Below are 24,911 nucleotides of genomic sequence, written 5' to 3' on the forward strand. Positions count from 1 at the left end.
AAGTCCATTGGGATATTGAAGGCTTAGAAGGAGACAAGCAAATCATCTACACCATGATGCAATCCCATGGAGAGTCAAGCGACCCTCCAATTGATTGGGCAGAGTGTGGTCTTTAGGCCTTAATGTTGCTTAGGGTTAGATTAACAGTGTAGTAGAAGCATGGGCATGCCCATCTCGACACCAAGATGGCCGACTGCTCTTTTAGAGTTTCCTTAGGGTTTTAGTAACCTCTGGCATATAAAAGGGCTGGCTTTGTAAGGGTTTTGGATACAAGTTGGAACAATAAAGTTCGATTAATTTCGATTCTTAAAGTTAAGAGAGATCGAGCAATTTTGCTTGCCTTGGCATGGGTTGTGAGCAATCTTGCGTCTCGTCTGAGATTGTTCTACCAACCTATCTATTAGAGTAATCACCTCGGTGGAGTCGTCGTTCTACCGCCTATAATCAAATCGTGTCGTCCCGTTTGATTCTAGGTTCCGCAATCCAAGCGTTGGACCACCTCGCTAGATCCTTGGGCAAACGTGCAACGTGTCTCGAAACGAGTTGTTCAAGATGTATCCATTAGAGTAATCCCCTCTGTGGAGTCGTCGTTGTACCACCTATAATTTTATCGTGTCGTCGTTTGGTTCTAGGTTCCGCATTCCAAATCATCTGGCGTCTCGTCCACGATTGTTCTACCCACCTATCCATTAGAGTAGTCACCTCTGTGGAGTCATCGTTCTACCATCTATAATGAAATCGTGTTATCCGTTTGATTTTAGGTTCCGCAATCCGAGCGTTGGACCACCTCGCTAGATCCTTGCGCAAACATGCTACGTGTCTCGAAAAGAGTTGATCGAGGACCGTATCAGTGATTTGTGCATGGAGCAGGGCCCACGCCATGACCCTGTCCGACTTCCATTGGGCCCTGTCACACGTGCACGAGCCAAGCTCTTCAAGGGTTCCCTGCAATGCCTTGTTCGAATGGTCCAAGACTAACATGGAGTCCATAGGGATATTGAATGCCTAGAAGGAGACAAGCAAATCATCTACTCCATGATCCAAGCCCATAGAGAGTCAAGCGGGCCTCCAATTGATCGGACAGAGCGTGGTCTTTAGGCCTTCATTATGCTTAGGGTTAGATTAACTACACCTGGCCCATCTCGACACCAAGATGGCCGACTGCTCTTTTAGGGTTTCCTTAGGATTTTAGTAACCTCTAGCCTATAAAAGGGCTTGCATTGTAAGGGCTTTGGACACAAGTTGGATCAATAAAGTTAAGAGAGATTCGAGCCTTTTTACTTGCCTTGGCAAGGGTTGTGAGCAATCTTGCGTCTCGTCGTCGATGGTTCTACCGACTTGTCCATTACAGTACACATATCTGTGGTGTCGTCGTTCTACCGCCTACAATCAAATCGTGTCTTTCGTTTGATTCTCGGTTTCGTAATCCAAGCGTTGGACCATCTCGCTAGATCTTTGGGCAAACATGCTACGTGTCACGAAACGAGTTGATCGAGGACCGTATCAGTGATGTAAGCATGGATCAGGGCCCACTCAATTATCCGATCCGAGTTCCATTGGGCCTAGTCACACGTGCACGAGCCATGCTCTCCATAGAATCCCACCAAGGCCTTGTTCGAATGGTCCAAGACCAACATGAAGTCCATTGGGATATTGAAGGCTTAGAAGGAGACAAGCAAATCATCTACACCATGATGCAATCCCATGGAGAGTCAAGCGACCCTCCAATTGATTGGGCAGAGTGTGGTCTTTAGGCCTTAATGTTGCTTAGGGTTAGATTAACAGTGTAGTAGAAGCATGGGCCGGCCCATCTCGACACCAAGATGGCCGACTGCTCTTTTAGAGTTTCCTTAGGGTTTTAGTAACCTCTGGCATATAAAAGGGCTGGCTTTGTAAGGGTTTTGGATACAAGTTGGAACAATAAAGTTTGATTAATTTCGATTCTTAAAGTTAAGAGAGATCGAGCAATTTTGCTTGCCTTGGCATGGGTTGTGAGCAATCTTGCGTCTCGTCTGAGATTGTTCTACCAACCTATCTATTAGAGTAATCACCTCGGTGGAGTCGTCGTTCTACCGCCTATAATCAAATCGTGTCGTCCCGTTTGATTCTAGGTTCCGCAATCCAAGCGTTGGACCACCTCGCTAGATCCTTGGGCAAACGTGCAACGTGTCTCGAAACGAGTTGTTCAAGATGTATCCATTAGAGTAATCCCCTCTGTGGAGTCGTCGTTGTACCACCTATAATTTTATCGTGTCGTCGTTTGGTTCTAGGTTCCGCATTCCAAATCATCTGGCGTCTCGTCCACGATTGTTCTACCCACCTATCCATTAGAGTAGTCACCTCTGTGGAGTCATCGTTCTACCATCTATAATGAAATCGTGTTATCCGTTTGATTTTAGGTTCCGCAATCCGAGCGTTGGACCACCTCGCTAGATCCTTGCGCAAACATGCTACGTGTCTCGAAAAGAGTTGATCGAGGACCGTATCAGTGATTTGTGCATGGATCAGGGCCCACGCCATGACCCTGTCCGAGTTCCATTGGGCCCAGTCACACATGCACGAGCCAAGCTCTTCAAGGGTTCCCTCCAAGGCCTTGTTCGAATGGTCCAAGACTAACATGGAGTCCATAGGGATATTGAAAGCCTAGAAGAAGACAAGCAAATCATCTACTCCATGATCCAAGCCCAAGGAGAGTCAAGCGGGCCTCCAATTGATTGGACAGAGCGTGGTCTTTAGGCCTTAATTTTGCTGACACCAAGATGGCCGACTGCTCTTTTAGTGTTTCCTTAGGATTTTAGTAACCTCTAGCCTATAAAAGGGCTTACATTGTAAGGGTTTTGGACACAAGTTGGATCAATAAAGTTTGATTAATTTCGATTCTTCTTGTTAAGAGAGATTCGAGCCTTTTTACTTGCCTTGGCATGGGTTGTGAGCAATCTTGCGTCTCGTCGAAGATGGTTCTATCTACTTATCCATTAGAATACTCATATCTGTGGTGTCGTCGTTCTACCGCCTACAATCAAATCGTGTCTTTCGTTTGATTCTAGGTTTCGTAATCCATAGGTTGGACCACCTCACTAGATCCTTGGACAAACATACTACGTGTCACGAAACGGGTTGATCTAGGACCGTATCAGTGATGTAAGCATGGATCAGGGCCCACTCAATTATCCGGTCCGACTTCCATTGGGCCTAGTCACACGTGCACGAGCCAAGCTCTTCATGGAATCCCTCCAAGGCCTTGTTCGAATGGTCCAAGGCCAACATGAAGTCCATTGGGATATTGAAGGCTTAGAAGGAGACAAGCAAATCATCTACACCATGATGCAAGCCCATGGTGTGACGACCCCACTTCTCCCAAGGGCGGACCCAAGGGTATCGGCGGGCCGCCTGCCTAGCTCGCGCCAGGACTCAAATCTTAAAGTTCGAAAGAGCACTAAATACAATATATACAATCCCAAAAGTTATATTTACATCTTCAAAAGTCTCGAGTCAAACCACTCTAATACACTATAACCACAACCAGCAAAAGATAGACCCTAAGAAGGGTTCTTATACAAACCACCAAAACAAAAACAAACATGCTAGATGTCTCACTATTACAAACAACCTAACTATACTAGCGGCAGAGTCCCAAAGTTCCCCGCGTCGTCCCCTGCTAAGGAAAACAAAGGAAACGGGGTAAGCTAGAAGCTTAGTAAGTAAACAGGGGGTAAAAGCATAAATTCACGTAGCAACAATTACACATTTAGAGTAAAGCAAAAGCAGAAAAGAACAACATCATATAATAAGGATACGGGTGGCTCCAAAGCCAATTCATGTGTCATGTATGATCTCCTGCCGACACTCCGTCGACCACACTCAATGGTCCGTAGAACTTCACTTGTACACCCACCGACACCTTATCACCCTCACTGGCCAGTCACCTCACAAACTTGCTCGGGCGAACGAAATTGAACTTGCTGCGCAAGCTCGGTTCACAAACTTGGTCACCTTCTCGGTGAACCGGATTCACAAAATTGGTTCATAACATGAACCTACAAACTTGGTGATCTCAGACTAAGTTGGACTGACTTCGACCAAGCCCTAACCGGCTCGAATAGTCCATCTAGGTCATGAGATCGGGCCCCAAACTCACAAACTTCACAAAATTTATTCAAAAGTCACCCCGAGCCACAAGCTCAAGGGGTTTAGTTCCAAAATGATTCATATACATATGTCATGTACAAATAGGTGCGAAAATTAGGGTTTAGGTCGAGTGCGATAAAGTACACCCTCGCCTAGGTACCCTTTTCATACATATCGAAACACATAACAACTAACACGTAAGCGCGGCCTGAATACTTACTCAAAATACCAAAAGTAGTACAAAGGCGGAATTCACTTTGTGTGTTGGCTAGTAGTGGGCCCCACCGGCTCCGCCTAGCTCACCACTGTCTGAAATCGAAGATTATGTTACAATATATCACAAACGGCAACTAACGTACTTAAAACAAGCAAAACGGCAAAATTGGCACGCGCAAGTGCGGAAACGACAAAAATGGCACACGCGCACGCGCGGAACGGCAAACGGGACGGCCAAATCTGCCATCTCAAACCGTTTTGGTCAAAAGTTAGGCTAGGAGTGTCGGATCAAGGTACATGAGGTACCGTTACGAAGCTAAGAGGAAGGGCTACAACTTCCCTTTAGACATCTCAACCCAGATCTCAATAGATATAGGTCAAAAATGCACGAAATTGTGCCAGCTGTTTCATTGCGAGTTACCAAACAGGCCCTGTTTACAAGGCCGTAACTCATGGCTCAGAAATCGAAATCAAGAAATTCCAAAGGCGTTAGAAAGCTGGGACATAAGGCTAAAACTTTCATGTTTTGGCCAAGACCTGAATCCATTCAGAACAGAACGAAAATCGAGTGCCAAAATACCCGTCAGAACTGTCCAAATACCGGGCAGTTCTGACGATCGATATTGTTTTGATCAAAACCGGAGCTACGGAACTCAGATTTCAATGTACTTTATACCGTTTCGAAGCTGAGACCAAGATCTAAATTTCTTATGAAGGAGTTGACACCCAAATCGTACTGTATCAAAACCGAAAGATCACGGGCAGAAGCTAAACTAAAAGACATACCAAATCTGATGTTCAAAACAGGCTTGAGCATTTCATCTATAACTCATGATACACTAATCCGTTTAACCTGAGATTTTACAGGCATACACAGGACTCAAGGGGCTACAATGTTGAAGAAGGCTACTCAATCTAGTTTCGAGTGCAACAAGGTCGAAAGTGCAATATACTATACCAGAATCGCAAAAACAGATTCACAAAACGTATTTTAGTGCAAACATCATAACTCAGCCTACACAAGTCCAAATCCAGGAATTCCAAAGGCATATGGTAGCTAATACATCAAGCTACATTTCATTAGAAGACCACAACAACTAATTCTGAAGCAATACCAGCCAAAACAACCAATTACAATTGCAATTTTCACATTCTGATCAACCCAGAATAGCAACAGTAAAATCTACATATCTCACTCTACCCTACTCCAAATGACCTGAAATTTTACAGGCACCTCAAACACATCAATACCTACAACTTTCATGTTTTAAGCCAAGGCCAATTCGGCCTCTAACCCTATGTTACAAAACCGGACAGAAATTGGGGGTATGAAACCCTACTTTGCTGAAATTGTCGCCAAACCCAAAATTGCTTGCAATCATCAATCATTTGCACCTACTAGAGTTGTTAAACATCATTTCCATTCATCACACAAGGTCACACCATCAAGTTCATATTAAAACAGAAATAATCCCAATAAATTGAAAACTTCCTCAATTCATCTAAAAACAAGAAATAAACCACAAATTCATCACTTTAACTTCCACTAGGCACCATTTAAGCTTCATTAAGTGAAAGAGAAAGTTCATGCACCACTCACCTAGTTAAACAAGAGAGGGAGAGTTGCTTGACACCTTAGCTTCTCCAAACACTTCACCAAATAGCTCACTAGCACCTAATAGAGAGGTTTTATGGAGAGTTTTCGAATTTAATCGGTTGAAATCGAAGATTGAGCAAGATTGAAGCTATGAAAGTGAAGAGGTTTTTCTTCTTTCTCCTTGGAGAGTGGCCGACTATTAGGAGCTGAAATGAAGATGATTTTGATAAGTTTTTGGTTTATTTGGTCAATTAGTAAAAAGGTGAATAGTAGTCAAAATTGTAAGGTTTAATCATATGGTGACACTTGTCACCCTATTTAATACATACATATCCTTTTGTCTCTCTCCACTCTCATCCATATAACAACCTTTAATTATCTCATAACACCTGGTAAATTAAACTCAGTATCCGAAACTTAACCTAAGCGGCCGAATTTTTCCGAACTTTTCGCACTAGCGGGTCCCACATCCGATATACGTTCTTAAATTCGCAAAAACTAACCGATACTTGAAAAATCATCTAAAACCTATATTTACTCATAAACATTATCTGGGGAAAATTTCTAATACAGAAAAATGTAGAAAAGACGGGTTTCCAATCTTAACCGGAAATTAGGGTTTTTGCTCACTTCGGGTTTCTAACCTTCTTAAACTTAATTAACCTATACATAATGGATTAAATCCTATACTTACCCACACTAAGACACACATTAACCTAACTAACTTTGGTCACCACTCGAGCTTGTAACTAATACAGAACTAGGGTTTAAATCTTAATCCCTACTTAGGGTTGTCGAAATACTCCAAAAACCAAACGTTACCGCCCAACTAAGGAATATAACAACGTAGAACGGACTGGGGTCTCACAATCTCCCCCACTTAGGACAATTTCGTCCTCGAAATTAATTTGTTGGTCAAAGCGTACCTTCGAAACCCGCCGAAGGGTCAGTCGCTTCGGGTTGACCCATTGCATACACTCTTGCTGGCCCTTTGGGTCGATTCTCCCCTGCAGTTGTCGGCTTCGTTGTGGTCCCTTCAGTCGGTGGTTTGAGTCCTTCTTTCTGCATTTTAGGGCACCGGGCAATCAGATGTTCGGTGCTGCCACATTTGAAGCATTTCCGTACCGAACTATTTTTCCAGCAATTTTCATCAGTGTGATTGCCCCCACAGAAACCACAGGTTGGCTTAGTGGCCGTACTTGCCCCTCCACGCTGGGCACTCCTCTGGGGCTCTCGCACTATTTGACCTCGCCCAAAGCTAGTCAGGTTTCTTGTAGGTCGTGGACCATCTGTGCCTTTACTTGTTTTAGCAGGTGGCTCGTTTCGCGAACTCTGTCCAACCGGGGAATCGTTCGAGCTGGGTTGCCTTCTTTTCCGGTCATGAAAAGCTTTAACCTGTCCTCTGGCAGTCTCAATCCGCTGTGCTTTTTCGAGGGCTTGGCTAAATGTGTCCAGCTGTGCGGCCGCCAGTGCTTCTTGGATTTCCACATTTAAGCCTTGGGTAAAGCGGCGAATTCGCTTTTGCTCGGTTAGTACTAATTCTGGGGCAAAACGGGAAAGTTTCGTAAACTGAGTTTCGTATTCCGCCACACTCGATGTCCCTTGACGTAGGCGGATGAAATCATCTTCCCGTTTTTCTTGTACAATGGGCGGCAAGTATTTCTCGTTAAATTCCCGTGTGAAGTTGATCCAGGTCCAAGGGGTCTGCTCGCGCTCCCACTTGGCTTTAATCACGTTCCACCAGGCTCGGGCGGCCCCTTCAAATTGAAAAGCAGCAAAGGATATCTGCCGTTCTTCCGAGTACCTAAGCGTGGCAAAAATATCTAGCATACGGTCCATCCAACCCTCCGCTAAGTCAGGGTCGGGTCCACCTATAAACTTTGGGGGTGCGAATTTTTGGAAACGCTCCAAGGCACGGTCTTCACCCTCGTGATTACCCGGATTATGTCCCGGATTATGTCCAGGATTCCCCATACCGCTTCCCTGGCCTTGTTGATTTGACATTCGCTCCAAAAGATCGGCCATCCGCTGGATGGCGGTAGCGACTTGATCTGGCTCTGGTCCTTGTTCCCTTTCAGGGCTTCGTGCTCGCCCTCTACCTCCACCTCGAGTACCGGAGGCCATTTAAGTGCAAAAGTCTATAGATCGGAACACGACATATACTTATTATCCAGACTATGAGCAAAAGTACGGATGTAAAGCGTATGCACAGAGAACACACAAAAGATAAGGTCAAAATGCTTTTCCAATATATACATATTTTTACAAAATCGCACCAAAAGATTTACACATTACCGACCTCCAGTCGGTACAAAACCCAATGTACACATGAGCACTGGCTCCAAAATCTAGTCAGCCAATCAAAGAACAAAGAAAGTAGTCATGCTAGTTCTAACAAAAGGCATACACTAACTAAACAACAGTACAACAGTACAAAAGCAACCCTAATCGCCTCCCCTAGGGCCCAGGTTCCCAACGGAACCTAACGTGTCCACCTCGTCCATCCCCTCTGGACCGGTGGCTCGTGGCGGTGCCTCAGCGGCTAGATCCAGTAGGAGCTCGCAGTCAACAGACATACTCCGAGCCCTATCCCTCAGCTGCCTCTTCATAGCGAAGAGGTGCTGGTGTGTGTCCTGGAGCTGACGGTGCAAAGCGTCCGTCCTCTCTCTCTCCTCTCGGAGACCCCGCTCCAAATATCCAATACGCCTCACCTGCTCACGGCCATCCGCTCTAGCCTTGTCTAGCTGTGCCCTCAGAGTCTCGACCATCCTGTCGAGGTAATAACGCTCGTCATCTAATGCTATGACTACCTCGTCGGGATAGCCATGTGTATACCAACACGCATAGGGTCGGCGCGACACCTGGCTGAAGGGGGAGTACAAAGTGTAAGGCTCTCCCAGCCTCTGCCTATAACGGATCGCCCGCTTACGCAGCGCTCGATCCTCTGGGCCCCTCCTACTCGGAGGTCTCGGTCCCACACCACTGGGTCCCGCATCACTCAAACCGCCCGGATACATACCTACAAAACATTAAGTCGTCAGTCAACCGGCATTTCAGCTTAAAAGATATCATTCAACTTAAAAGAATCAGATATGCCTAGTGCCTATCACGTAGGTCCCACAATTGCCCAAGTCCTCTAACCTAGGCGCTCTGATACCAACTGTGACGACCCCACTTCTCCCAAGGGCGGACCCAAGGGTATCGGCGGGCCGCCTGCCTAGCTCGCACCAGGACTCAAATCTTAAAGTTCGAAAGAGCACTAAATACAATATATACAATCCCAAAAGTTATATTTACATCTTCAAAAGTCTCGAGTCAAACCACTCTAATACACTATAACCACAACCAGCAAAAGATAGACCCTAAGAAGGGTTCTTATACAAACCACCAAAACAAAAACAAACATGCTAGATGTCTCACTATTACAAACAACCTAACTATACTAGCGGCAGAGTCCCAAAGTTCCCCGCGTCGTCCCCTGCTAAGGAAAACAAAGGAAACGGGGTAAGCTAGAAGCTTAGTAAGTAAACAGGGGGTAAAAGCATAAATTCACGTAGCAACAATTACACATTTAGAGTAAAGCAAAAGCAGAAAAGAACAACATCATATAATAAGGATACGGGTGGCTCCAAAGCCAATTCATGTGTCATGTATGATCTCCTGCCGACACTCCGTCGACCACACTCAATGGTCCGTAGAACTTCACTTGTACACCCACCGACACCTTATCACCCTCACTGGCCAGTCACCTCACAAACTTGCCCGGGCGAACGAAATTGAACTTGCTGCGCAAGCTCGGTTCACAAACTTGGTCACCTTCTCGGTGAACCGGATTCACAAAATTGGTTCATAACATGAACCTACAAACTTGGTGATCTCAGACTAAGTTGGACTGACTTCGACCAAGCCCTAACCGGCTCGAATAGTCCATCTAGGTCATGAGATCGGGCCCCAAACTCACAAACTTCACAAAATTTATTCAAAAGTCACCCCGAGCCACAAGCTCAAGGGGTTTAGTTCCAAAATGATTCATATACATATGTCATGTACAAATAGGTGCGAAAATTAGGGTTTAGGTCGAGTGCGATAAAGTACACCCTCGCCTAGGTACCCTTTTCATACATATCGAAACACATAACAACTAACACGTAAGCGCGGCCTGAATACTTACTCAAAATACCAAAAGTAGTACAAAGGCGGAATTCACTTTGTGTGTTGGCTAGTAGTGGGCCCCACCGGCTCCGCCTAGCTCACCACTGTCTGAAATCGAAGATTATGTTACAATATATCACAAACGGCAACTAACGTACTTAAAACAAGCAAAACGGCAAAATTGGCACGCGCAAGTGCGGAAACGACAAAAATGGCACACGCGCACGCGCGGAACGGCAAACGGGACGGCCAAATCTGCCATCTCAAACCGTTTTGGTCAAAAGTTAGGCTAGGAGTGTCGGATCAAGGTACATGAGGTACCGTTGCGAAGCTAAGAGGAAGGGCTACAACTTCCCTTTAGACATCTCAACCCAGATCTCAATAGATATAGGTCAAAAATGCACGAAATTGTGCCAGCTGTTTCATTGCGAGTTACCAAACAGGCCCTGTTTACAAGGCCGTAACTCATGGCTCAGAAATCGAAATCAAGAAATTCCAAAGGCGTTAGAAAGCTGGGACATAAGGCTAAAACTTTCATGTTTTGGCCAAGACCTGAATCCATTCAGAACAGAACGAAAATCGAGTGCCAAAATACCCGTCAGAACTGTCCAAATACCGGGCAGTTCTGACGATCGATATTGTTTTGATCAAAACCGGAGCTACGGAACTCAGATTTCAATGTACTTTATACCGTTTCGAAGCTGAGACCAAGATCTAAATTTCTTATGAAGGAGTTGACACCCAAATCGTACTGTATCAAAACCGAAAGATCACGGGCAGAAGCTAAACTAAAAGACATACCAAATCTGATGTTCAAAACAGGCTTGAGCATTTCATCTATAACTCATGATACACTAATCCGTTTAACCTGAGATTTTACAGGCATACACAGGACTCAAGGGGTTACAATGTTGAAGAAGGCTACTAAATCTAGTTTCGAGTGCAACCAGGTCGAAAGTGCAATATACTATACCAGAATCGCAAAAACAGATTCACAAAACGTATTTTAGTGCAAACATCATAACTCAGCCTACACAAGTCCAAATCCATGAATTCCAAAGGCATATGGTAGCTAATACATCAAGCTACATTTCATTAGAAGACCACAACAACTAATTCTGAAGCAATACCAGCCAAAACAACCAATTACAATTGCAATTTTCACATTCTGATCAACCCAGAATAGCAACAGTAAAATCTACATATCTCACTCTACCCTACTCCAAATGACCTGAAATTTTACAGGCACCTCAAACACATCAATACCTACAACTTTCATGTTTTAAGCCAAGGCCAATTCGGCCTCTAACCCTATGTTACAAAACCGGACAGAAATTGGGGGTATGAAACCCTACTTTGCTGAAATTGTCGCCAAACCCAAAATTGCTTGCAATCATCAATCATTTGCACCTACTAGAGTTGTTAAACATCATTTCCATTCATCACACAAGGTCACACCATCAAGTTCATATTAAAACAGAAATAATCCCAATAAATTGAAAACTTCCTCAATTCATCTAAAAACAAGAAATAAACCACAAATTCATCACTTTAACTTCCACTAGGCACCATTTAAGCTTCATTAAGTGAAAGAGAAAGTTCATGCACCACTCACCTAGTTAAACAAGAGAGGGAGAGTTGCTTGACACCTTAGCTTCTCCAAACACTTCACCAAATAGCTCACTAGCACCTAATAGAGAGGTTTTATGGAGAGTTTTCGAATTTAATCGGTTGAAATCGAAGATTGAGCAAGATTGAAGCTATGAAAGTGAAGAGGTTTTTCTTCTTTCTCCTTGGAGAGTGGCCGACTATTAGGAGCTGAAATGAAGATGATTTTGATAAGTTTTTGGTTTATTTGGTCAATTAGTAAAAAGGTGAATAGTAGTCAAAATTGTAAGGTTTAATCATATGGTGACACTTGTCACCCTATTTAATACATACATATCCTTTTGTCTCTCTCCACTCTCATCCATATAACAACCTTTAATTATCTCATAACACCTGGTAAATTAAACTCAGTATCCGAAACTTAACCTAAGCGGCCGAATTTTTCCGAACTTTTCGCACTAGCGGGTCCCACATCCGATATACGTTCTTAAATTCGCAAAAACTAACCGATACTTGAAAAATCATCTAAAACCTATATTTACTCATAAACATTATCTGGGGAAAATTTCTAATACAGAAAAATGTAGAAAAGACGGGTTTCAAATCTTAACCGGAAATTAGGGTTTTTGCTCACTTCGGGTTTCTAACCTTCTTAAACTTAATTAACCTATACACAATGGATTAAATCCTATACTTACCCACACTAAGACACACATTAACCTAACTAACTTTGGTCACCACTCGAGCTTGTAACTAATACAGAACTAGGGTTTAAATCTTAATCCCTACTTAGGGTTGTCGAAATACTCCTAAAACCAAACGTTACCGCCCAACTAAGGAATATAACAACGTAGAACGGACTGGGGTCTCACACATGGAGAGTCAAGCGGGCCTCCAACTGATTGGGCAGAGTGTGGTCTTTAGGCCTTGATGTTGCAGAGGGTTAGATTAATAGTGTAGTAGAAGCATGGGCCGGCCCATCTCGACACCAAGATGGCCGACTGCTCTTCTAGAGTTTCCTTAGGGTTTTAGTAACCTCTGGCATATAAAAGGGCTGGCTTTGTAAGGGTTTTGGACACAAGTTGGAACAATAAAGTTTGATTAATTTCGATTCTTAAAGTTAAGAGAGATCGAGCCATTTTACTTGCCTTGGTATGGGTTGTGAGCAATCTTGCGTCTCGTCTTAGATTGTTCTACCGACCTATCTATTGGAGTAATCACCTCGGTGGAGTCGTCGTTCTACCGCCTATAATCAAATCGTGTCGTCGACATTTGATTCTAGGTTCCGCAATCCAAGCGTTGGACCACCTCGCTAGATCCTTGGGCAAACGTGCTACGTGTCTCGAAACGAGTTGTTCCAGATGTATCCATTAGAGTAATCCCCTCTGTGGAGTCGTCGTTCTACCGCCTATAATTTTATAGTGTCGTCGTTTGGTTCTAGGTTCTGCATTCCAAATCATCTGGCGTCTCGTCCACGATTGTTCTACCCACCTATCCATTAGAGTAGTCACCTCTGTGGAGTCATCGTTCTGCCGTCTATAAAGAAATCGTGTTATCCGTTTGATTTTAGGTTCCGCAATCCGAGCGTTGGACCACCTCGCTAGATCCTGGCGCAAACATGGTACGTGTCTCGAAAAGAGTTGATCGAGGACCGTATCAGTGATTTGTGCATGGATCAGGGCCCACGCCATGACCCTGCCGAGTTCCATTGGGCCCTGTCACACGTGCACGAGCCAAGCTCTTCAAGGGTTCCCTCCAAGGCCTTGTTCGAATGGTCCAAGACTAACATGGAGTCCATAGGGATATTGAAAGCCTTGAAGGAGACAAGCAAATAATCTACTCCATGATCCAAGCCCATGGAGAGTCAAGCGGGCCTCCAATTGATTGGGCAGAGCGTGGTCTTTGGGCCTTAATTTTGCTTAGGGTTAGATTAACTACACCCGGCCCATCTCGACACCAAGATGGCCGACTGCTCTTTTAGTGTTTCCTTAGGATTTTAGTAACCTCTAGCCTATAAAAGGGCTTGCATTGTAAGGGCTTTGGACACAAGTTGGATCAATAAAGTTTGATTAATTTCTATTCTTCTTGTTAAGAGAGATTCGAGCCTTTTTACTTGCCTTGGCAAGGGTTGTGTGCAATCTTGCGTCACGTCGTAGATGGTTCTACCGACTTGTCCATTACAGTACTCATATCTGTGGTGTCGTCGTTCTACCGCCTACAATCAAATCGTGTCTTTCGTTTGATTCTCGGTTTCGTAATCCAAGCGTTGGACCATCTCGCTAGATCTTTGGGCAAACATGCTACGTGTCACGAAACAAGTTGATCGAGGACCGTATCAGTGATGTAAGCATGGATCAGGGCCCACTCAATGATCCGGTCCGATTTCCATTGGGCCTAGTCACACGTGCACGAGCCAAGCTCTTCATGGAATCCCTTCAAGGCCTTGTTCGAATGGTCCAAGACCAACATGAAGTCCATTGGGATATTGAAGGCTTAGAAGGAGACAAGCAAAACATCTACACCATGATGCAAGCCCATGGAGAGTCAAGCGGGCCTCCAATTGATTGGGCAGAGTGTGGTCTTTAGGCCTTGATGTTGCAGAGGGTTAGATTAATAGTGTAGTAGAAGCATGGGCCGGCCCATCTCGACACCAAGATGGCCGACTGCTCTTCTAGAGTTTCCTTAGGGTTTTAGTAACCTCTGGCGTATAAAAGGGCTGGCTTTGTAAGGGTTTTGGACACAAGTTCGAACAATAAAGTTTGATTAATTTCGATTCTTAAAGTTAAGAGAGATCGAGCCGTTTTACTTGCCTTGGTATGGGTTGTGAGCAATCTTGCGTCTCGTCTTAGATTGTTCTACCGACCTATCTATTGGAGTAATCACCTCGGTGGAGTCGTCGTTCTACCGCCTATAATCAAATCGTGTCGTCGACATTTGATTCTAGGTTCCGCAATCCAAGCGTTGGACCACCTCGCTAGATCCTTGGGCAAACGTGCTACGTGTCTCGAAACGAGTTGTTTCAGATGTATCCATTAGAGTAATCCCCTCTGTGGAGTCGTCGTTCTACCGCCTATAATTTTATAGTGTCGTCGTTTGGTTCTAGGTTCTGCATTCCAAATCATCTGGCGTCTCGTCCACGATTGTTCTACCCATCTATCCATTAGAGTAGTCACCTCTGTGGAGTCATCGTTCTTCCGTCTATAGTGAAATAGTGTTATCTGTTTGATTTTAGGTTCCGCAATCCAGGCGTTGGACCACCTCGCTAGATCCTTGCGCAAACATGCTACGTGTCTCGAAAAGAGTTGATCGAGGACCGTATCAGTGATTTGTGCATGGATCAGGGCCCACGCCATGACCCTGTCCGAGTTCCATCGGGCCCAGTCACACGTGCACGAGCCAAGCTCTTCAAGGGTTCCCTCCAAGGCCTTGTTCGAATGGTCCAAAACTAACATGGAGTCCATAGGGATATTGAAAGCCTAGAAGGAGACAAGCAAATCATCTACTCCATGATCCAAGCCCATGGAGAGTCAAGCGGGCCTCCAATTGATTGGACAGAGCGTGGTCTTTAGGCCTTAATTTTGCTGACACCAAGATGGCCGACTGCTCTTTTAGTGTTTCCTTAGGATTTTAGTAACCTCTAGCCTATAAAAGGGCTTGCATTGTAAGGGTTTTGGACACAAGTTGGATCAATAAAGTTTGATTAATTTCGATTCTTCTTGTTAAGAGAGATTCGAGCCTTTTTACTTGCCTTGGCAAGGGTTGTGAGCAATCTTGCGTCTCGTCGTAGATGGTTCTACCTACTTATCCATTAGAATACTCATATCTGTGGTGTCGTCGTTCTACCGCCTACAATCAAATCGTGTCTTTCGTTTGATTCTAGGTTTCGTAATCCATACGTTGGACCACCTCACTAGATCCTTGGACAAACATACTACGTGTCACGAAACGGGTTGATCTAGGACCGTATCAGTGATGTAAGCACGGATCAGGGCCCACTCAATTATCCGGTCCGACTTCCATTGGGCCTAGTCACACGTGCACGAGCCAAGCTCTTCATGGAATCCCTCCAAGGCCTTGTTCGAATTGGGTTATTGAAGGCTTAGAAGGAGACAAGCAAATCATCTACACCGTGATGCAAGCCCATGGAGAGTCAAGCGGGCCTCCAATTGATTGGGCAGAGTGTGGTCTTTAGGCCTTGATGTTGCAGAGGGTTAGATTAATAGTATAGTAGAAGCATGGGCCGGCCCATCTCGACACCAAGATGGCCGACTGCTCTTCTAGAGTTTCCTTAGGGTTTTAGTAACCTCTGGCGTATAAAAGGGCTGGCTTTGTAAGGGTTTTGGACACAAGTTGGAACAATAAAGTTTGATTAATTTCGATTCTTAAAGTTAAGAGAGATCGAGCCATTTTACTTGCCTTGGTATGGGTTGTGAGCAATCTTGCGTCTCGTCTTAGATTGTTCTACCGACCTATCTATTGGAGTAATCACCTCGGTGGAGTCGTCGTTCTACCGCCTATAATCAAATCGTGTCGTCCACATTTGATTCTAGGCTCCGCAATCCAAGCGTTGGACCACCTCGCTAGATCCTTGGGCAAACGTGCTACGGAGTCTCGAAACGAGTTGTTCCAGATGTATCCATTAGAGTAATCCCCTCTGTGGAGTCGTCGTTCTACCGCCTATAATTTTATAGTGTCGTCGTTTGGTTCTAGGTTCTGCATTCCAAATCATCTGGCATCTCGTCCACGATTGTTCTACCCACCTATCCATTAGAGTAGTCACCTCTGTGGAGTCATCGTTCTGCCGTCTATAAAGAAATCGTGTTATCCGTTTGATTTTAGGTTCCGCAATCCGAGCGTTGGACCACCTCGCTAGATCCTGGCGCAAACATGGTACGTGTCTCGAAAAGAGTTGATCGAGGACCGTATCAGTGATTTGTGCATGGATCAGGGCCCACGCCATGACCCTGTCTGAGTTCCATTGGGCCCTGTCACACGTGCACGAGCGAAGCTCTTCAAGGGTTCCCTCCAAGGCCTTGTTCGAATGGTCCAAGACTAACATGGAGTCCATAGGGATATTGAAAGCCTTGAAGGAGACAAGCAAATCATCTACTCCATGATCCAAGCCCATGGAGAGTCAAGCGGGCCTCCAATTGATTGGACAGAGCGTGGTCTTTGGGCCTTAATTTTGCTTAGGGTTAGATTAACTACACCCGGCCCATCTCGACACCAAGATGGCCGACTGCTCTTTTAGTGTTTCCTTAGGATTTTAGTAACCTCTAGCCTATAAAAGGGCTTGCATTGTAAGGGCTTTGGACACAAGTTGGATCAATAAAGTTTGATTAATTTCTATTCTTCTTGTTAAGAGAGATTCGAGCCTTTTTACTTGCCTTGGCAAGGGTTGTGTGCAATCTTGCGTCACGTCGTAGACGGTTCTACCGACTTGTCCATTACAGTACTCATATCTGTGGTGTCGTCGTTCTACCGCCTACAATCAAATCGTGTCTTTCGTTTGATTCTCGGTTTCGTAATCCAAGCGTTGGACCATCTCACTAGATCTTTGGGCAAACATGCTACGTGTCACGAAACGAGTTGATCGAGGACCGTATCAGTGATGTAAGCATGGATCAGGGCCCACTCAATGATCCGGTCCGATTTCCATTGGGCCTAGTCACACGTGCACGAGCCAAGCTCTTCGTGGAATCCCTTCAAGGCCTTGTTCGAATGGTCCAAGACCAACATGAAGTCCATTGGGATATTGAAGGCTTAGAAGGAGACAAGCAAATCATCTACACCATGATGCAAGCCCATGGAGAGTCAAGCGGGCCTCCAATTGATTGGGCAGAGTGTGGTCTTTAGGCCTTGATGTTGCAGAGGGTTAGATTAATAGTGTAGTAGAAGCATGGGCCGGCCCATCTCGACACCAAGATGGCCGACTGCCCTTCTAGAGTTTCCTTAGGGTTTTAGTAACCTCTGGCGTATAAAAGGGCTGGCTTTGTAAGGGTTTTGGACACAAGTTGGAACAATAAAGTTTGATTAATTTCGATTCTTAAAGTTAAGAGAGATCGAGCCATTTTACTTGCCTTGGTATGGGTTGTGAGCAATCTTGCGTCTCGTCTTAGATTGTTCTACCGACCTATCTATTGGAGTAATCACCTCGGTGGAGTCGTCGTTCTACCGCCTATAATCAAATCGTGTCGTCGACATTTGATTCTAGGTTCCGCAATCCAAGCGTTGGACCACCTCGCTAGATCCTTGGGCAAACGTGCTACGTGTCTCGAAACGAGTTGTTCCAGATGTATCCATTAGAGTAATCCCCTCTGTGGAGTCGTCGTTCTACCGCCTATGATTTTATAGTGTCGTCGTTTGGTTCTAGGTTCTGCATTCCAAATCATCTGGCGTCTCGTCCACGATTGTTCTACCCACCTATCCATTAGAGTAGTCACCTCTGTGGAGTCATCGTTCTTCCGTCTATAATGAAATAGTGTTATCTGTTTGATTTTAGGTTCCGCAATCCAGGCGTTGGACCACCTCGCTAGATCCTTGCGCAAACATGCTACGTGTCTCGAAAAGAGTTGATCGAGGACCGTATCAGTGATTTGTGCATGGATCAGGGCCCACGCCATGACCCTGTCCGAGTTCCATTGGGCCCAGTCACACGTGCACGAGCCAAGCTCTTCAAGGGTTCCCTCCAAGGCCTTGTTCGAATGGTCCAAGACTAACATGGAGTCCATAGGGATATTGAAAGCCTTGAAGGAGACAAGCAAATCATCTACTCCATGATCCAAGCCCATTGAGAGTCAAGCGGGCCTCCAATTGATTGGACAGAGCGTGGTCTTTAGGCCTTAATTTTGCTGACACCAAGATGGCCGACTGCTCTTTTAGTGTTTCCTTAGGATTTTAGTAACCTCTAGCCTATAAAAGGGCTTGCATTGTAAGGGTTTTGGACACAAGTTGGATCAATAAAGTTTGATTAATTTCGATTCTTCTTGTTAAGAGAGATTCGAGCCTTTTTACTTGCCTTGGCAAGGGTTGTGAGCAATCTTGCGTCTCGTCGTAGATGGTTCTACCTACTTATCCATTAGAATACTCATATCTGTGGTGTCGTCGTTCTACCGCCTACAATCAAATCGTGTCTTTCGTTTGATTCTAGGTTTCGTAATCCATACGTTGGACCACCTCACTAGATCCTTGGACAAACATACTACGTGTCACGAAACGGGTTGATCTAGGACCGTATCAGTGATGTAAGCACGGATCAGGGCCCACTCAATTATCCGGTCCGACTTCCATTGGGCCTAGTCACACGTGCACGAGTCAAGCTCTTCATGGAATCCCTCCAAGGCCTTGTTCGAATTGGGATATTGAAGGCTTAGAAGGAGACAAGCAAATCATCTACACCGTGATGCAAGCCCATGGAGAGTCAAGCGGGCCTCCAATTGATTGGGCAGAGTGTGGTCTTTAGGCCTTGATGTTGCAGAGGGTTAGATTAATAGTGTAGTAGAAGCATGGGCCGGCCCATCTCGACACCAAGATGGCCGACTGCTCTTCTAGAGTTTCCTTAGGGTTTTAGTAACCTCTGGCGTATAAAAGGGCTGGCTTTGTAAGGGTTTTGGACACAAGTTGGAACAATAAAGTTTGATTAATTTCGATTCTTAAAGTTAAGAGAGATCGAGCCATTTTACTTGCCTTGGTATGGGTTGTGAGCAATCTTGCGTCTCGTCTTAGATTGTTCTACCGACCTATCTATTGGAGTAATCACCTCGGTGGAGTCGTCGTTCTACCGCCTATAATCAAATCGTGTCGTCGACATTTGATTCTAGGTTCCGCAATCCAAGCGTTGGACCACCTCGCTAGATCCTTGGGCAAACGTGCTACGTGTCTCGAAACGAGTTGTTCCAGATGTATCCATTAGAGTAATCCCCTCTGTGGAGTCGTCGTTCTACCGCCTATAATTTTATAGTGTCGTCGTTTGGTTCTAGGTTCTGCATTCCAAATCATCTGGCGTCTCGTCCACGATTGTTCTACCCACCTATCCATTAGAGTAGTCACCTCTGTGGAGTCATCGTTCTTCCGTCTATAATGAAATAGTGTTATCTGTTTGATTTTAGGTTCCGCAATCCAGGCGTTGGACCACCTCGCTAGATCCTTGCGCAAACATGCTACGTGTCTCGAAAAGAGTTGATCGAGGACCGTATCAGTGATTTGTGCATGGATCAGGGCCCACGCCATGACCCTGTCCGAGTTCCATTGGGCCCAGTCACACGTGCACGAGCCAAGCTCTTCAAGGGTTCCCTCCAAGGCCTTGTTCGAATGGTCCAAGACTAACATGGAGTCCATAGGGATATTGAAAGCCTTGAAGGAGACAAGCAAATCATCTACTCCATGATCCAAGCCCATGGAGAGTCAAGCGGGCCTCCAATTGATTGGACAGAGCGTGGTCTTTAGGCCTTAATTTTGCTGACACCAAGATGGCCGACTGCTCTTTTAGTGTTTCCTTAGGATTTTAGTAACCTCTAGCCTATAAAAGGGCTTGCATTGTAAGGGTTTTGGACACAAGTTGGATCAATAAAGTTTGATTAATTTCGATTCTTCTTGTTAAGAGAGATTCGAGCCTTTTTACTTGCCTTGGCAAGGGTTGTGAGCAATCTTGCGTCTCGTCGTAGATGGTTCTACCTACTTATCCATTAGAATACTCATATCTGTGGTGTCGTCATTCTACCGCCTACAATCAAATCGTGTCTTTCGTTTGATTCTAGGTTTCGTAATCCATACGTTGGACCACCTCACTAGATCCTTGGACAAACATACTACGTGTCACGAAACGGGTTGATCTAGGACCGTATCAGTGATGTAAGCACGGATCAGGGCCCACTCAATTATCCGGTCCGACTTCCATTGGGCCTAGTCACACGTGCACGAGTCAAGCTCTTCATGGAATCCCTCCAAGGCCTTGTTCGAATTGGGATATTGAAGGCTTAGAAGGAGACAAGCAAATCATCTACACCGTGATGCAAGCCCATGGAGAGTCAAGCGGGCCTCCAATTGATTGGGCAGAGTGTGGTCTTTAGGCCTTGATGTTGCAGAGGGTTAGATTAATAGTGTAGTAGAAGCATGGGCCGGCCCATCTCGACACCAAGATGGCCGACTGCTCTTCTAGAGTTTCCTTAGGGTTTTAGTAACCTCTGGCGTATAAAAGGGCTGGCTTTGTAAGGGTTTTGGACACAAGTTGGAACAATAAAGTTTGATTAATTTCGATTCTTAAAGTTAAGAGAGATCGAGCCATTTTACTTGCCTTGGTATGGGTTGTGAGCAATCTTGCGTCTCGTCTTAGATTGTTCTACCGACCTATCTATTGGAGTAATCACCTCGGTGGAGTCGTCGTTCTACCGCCTATAATCAAATCGTGTCGTCGACATTTGATTCTAGGTTCCGCAATCCAAGCGTTGGACCACCTCGCTAGATCCTTGGGCAAACGTGCTACGTGTCTCGAAACGAGTTGTTCCAGATGTATCCATTAGAGTAATCCCCTCTGTGGAGTCGTCGTTCTACCGCCTATAATTTTATAGTGTCGTCGTTTGGTTCTAGGTTCTGCATTCCAAATCATCTGGCGTCTCGTCCACGATTGTTCTACCCACCTATCCATTAGAGTAGTCACCTCTGTGGAGTCATCGTTCTTCCGTCTATAATGAAATAGTGTTATCTGTTTGATTTTAGGTTCCGCAATCCAGGCGTTGGACCACCTCGCTAGATCCTTGCGCAAACATGCTACGTGTCTCGAAAAGAGTTGATCGAGGACCGTATCAGTGATTTGTGCATGGATCAGGGCCCACGCCATGACCCTGTCCGAGTTCCATTGGGCCCAGTCACACGTGCACGAGCCAAGTTCTTCAAGGGTTCCCTCCAAGGCCTTGTTCGAATGGTCCAAGACTAACATGGAGTCCATAGGGATATTGAAAGCCTTGAAGGAGACAAGCAAATCATCTACTCCATGATCCAAGCCCATGGAGAGTCAAGCGGGCCTCCAATTGATTGGACAGAGCGTGGTCTTTAGGCCTTAATTTTGCTGACACCAAGATGGCCGACTGCTCTTTTAGTGTTTCCTTAGGATTTTAGTAACCTCTAGCCTATAAAAGGGCTTGCATTGTAAGGGTTTTGGACACAAGTTGGATCAATAAAGTTTGATTAATTTCGATTCTTCTTGTTAAGAGAGATTCGAGACTTTTTACTTGCCTTGGCAAGGGTTGTGAGCAATCTTGCGTCTCGTCGTAGATGGTTCTACCTACTTATCCATTAGAATACTCATATCTGTGGTGTCGTCGTTCTACCGCCTACAATCAAATCGTGTCTTTCGTTTGATTCTAGGTTTCGTAATCCATACGTTGGACCACCTCACTAGATCCTTGGACAAACATACTACGTGTCACGAAACGGGTTGATCTAGGACCGTATCAGTGATGTAAGCACGGATCAGGGCCCACTCAATTATCCGGTCCGACTTCCATTGGGCCTAGTCACACGTGCACGAGTCAAGCTCTTCATGGAATCCCTCCAAGGCCTTGTTCGAATTGGGATATTGAAGGCTTAGAAGGAGACAAGCAAATCATCTACACCGTGATGCAAGCCCATGGAGAGTCAAGCGGGCCTCCAATTGATTGGGCAGAGTGTGGTCTTTAGGCCTTGATGTTGCAGAGGGTTAGATTAATAGTGTAGTAGAAGCATGGGCCGGCCCATCTCGACACCAAGATGGCCGACTGCTCTTCTAGAGTTTCCTTAGGGTTTTAGTAACCTCTGGCGTATAAAAGGGTTGGCTTTGTAAGGGTTTTGGACACAAGTTGGAACAATAAAGTTTGATTAATTTCGATTCTTAAAGTTAAGAGAGATCGAGCCATTTTACTTGCCTTGGTATGGGTTGTGAGCAATCTTGCGTCTCGTCTTAGATTGTTCTACCGACCTATCTATTGGAGTAATCACCTCGGTGGAGTCGTCGTTCTACCGCCTATAATCAAATCGTGTCGTCCCGTTTGATTCTAGGTTCCGCAATCCAAGCGTTGGACCACCTCGCTAGATCCTTGGGCAAACGTGCAACGTGTCTCGAAACGAGTTGTTCAAGATGTATCCATTAGAGTAATCCCCTCTGTGGAGTCGTCGTTGTACCACCTATAATTTTATCGTGTCGTCGTTTGGTTCTAGGTTCCGCATTCCAAATCATCTGGCGTCTCGTCCACGATTGTTCTACCCACCTATCCATTAGAGTAGTCACCTCCGTGGAGTCATCGTTCTACCATCTATAATGAAATCGTGTTATCCGTTTGATTTTAGGTTCCGCAATCCGAGCGTTGGACCACCTCGCTAGATCCTTGCGCAAACATGCTACGTGTCTCGAAAAGAGTTGATCGAGGACCGTATCAGCGATTTGTGCATGGATCAGGGCCCACGCCATGACCCTGTCCGAGTTCCATTGGGCCCAGTCACACGTGCACGAGCCAAGCTCTTCAAGGGTTCCCTCCGAGGCCTTGTTCGAATGGTCCAAGACTAACATGGAGTCCATAGGGATATTGAAAGCCTAGAAGAAGACAACCAAATCATCTACTCCATGATCCAAGCCCATGGAGAGTCAAGCGGGCCTCCAATTGATTGGACAGAGCGTGGTCTTTAGGCCTTAATTTTGCTGACACCAAGATGGCCGACTGCTCTTTTAGTGTTTCCTTAGGATTTTAGTAACCTCTAGCCTATAAAAGGGCTTGCATTGTAAGGGTTTTGGACACAAGTTGGATCAATAAAGTTTGATTAATTTCGATTCTTCTTGTTAAGAGAGATTCGAGCCTTTTTACTTGCCTTGGCAAGGGTTGTGAACAATCTTGCGTCTCGTCGTAGATGGTTCTACCTACTTATCCATTAGAATACTCATATCTGTGGTGTCGTCGTTCTACCGCCTACAATCAAATCGTGTCTTTCGTTTGATTCTAGGTTTCGTAATCCATAGGTTGGACCACCTCACTAGATCCTTGGACAAACATACTACGTGTCACGAAACGGGTTGATCTAGGACCGTATCAGTGATGTAAGCATGGATCAGGGCCCACTCAATTATCCGGTCCGACTTCCATTGGGTCTAGTCACACGTGCACGAGCCAAGCTCTTCATGGAATCCCTCCAAGGCCTTGTTCGAATGATCCAAATCATCTACTCCATGATCCAAGCCCATGGAGAGTCAAGCGGGCCTCCAATTGATTGGACAGAGCGTGGTCTTTGGGCCTTAATTTTGCTTAGGATTTGATTAACTACACCCGGCCCATCTCGACACCAAGATGGCCGACTGCTCTTTTAGTGTTTCCTTAGGATTTTAGTAACCTCTAGCCTATAAAAGGGCTTGCATTGTAAGGGCTTTGGACACAAGTTGGATCAATAAAGTTTGATTAATTTCTATTCTTCTTGTTAAGAGAGATTCGAGCCTTTTTACTTGCCTTGGCAAGGGTTGTGTGCAATCTTGCGTCACTTCGTAGATGGTTCTACCGACTTGTCCATTACAGTACTCATATCTGTGGTGTCGTCGTTCTACCGCCTACAATCAAATCGTGTCTTTCGTTTGATTCTCGGTTTCGTAATCCAAGCGTTGGACCATCTCGCTAGATCTTTGGGCAAACATGCTACGTGTCACGAAACGAGTTGATCGAGGACCGTATCAGTGATGTAAGCATGGATCAGGGCCCACTCAATGATCCGGTCCGATTTCCATTGGGCCTAGTCACACGTGCACGAGCCAAGCTCTTCATGCACCTAGTACGTTCATGAGGTTGATGAACCACGTACTTCATCCATTCCTTGGAAAATTTGTAGTTGTATATTTTGACGATATCCTGATTTATAGTAGGAGCTTCGATGAGCATGTTGAACATGTGAAGCTTGTTCTTGATGTACTGCGAAGGGAAAAGCTCTATGCTAACCTTAAGAAGTGCTCCTTTTGTACTGATCAACTTGTCTTCCTAGGCTTTGTTGTGAGTAAACAGGGAATCAAAGTGGACGAGGAGAAGGTTAAAGCAATTCGAGAATGGCCTACTCCAAGCACGGTGGGTGAGGTACGTAGCTTCCATGGTCTTGCTAGTTTTTATAGACGATTTGTTAAAGATTTTAGTACCATTGCTGCACCTCTAACTGCTGTAATTAAGAAAAATGAGCCATTTGTGTGGAGAGATGCTCAAGTACGTGCTTT

This window comes from Coffea arabica, chromosome 3c (assembly GCF_036785885.1).
Source record: "Coffea arabica cultivar ET-39 chromosome 3c, Coffea Arabica ET-39 HiFi, whole genome shotgun sequence".
Lineage (NCBI taxonomy): Eukaryota > Viridiplantae > Streptophyta > Magnoliopsida > Gentianales > Rubiaceae > Coffea > Coffea arabica.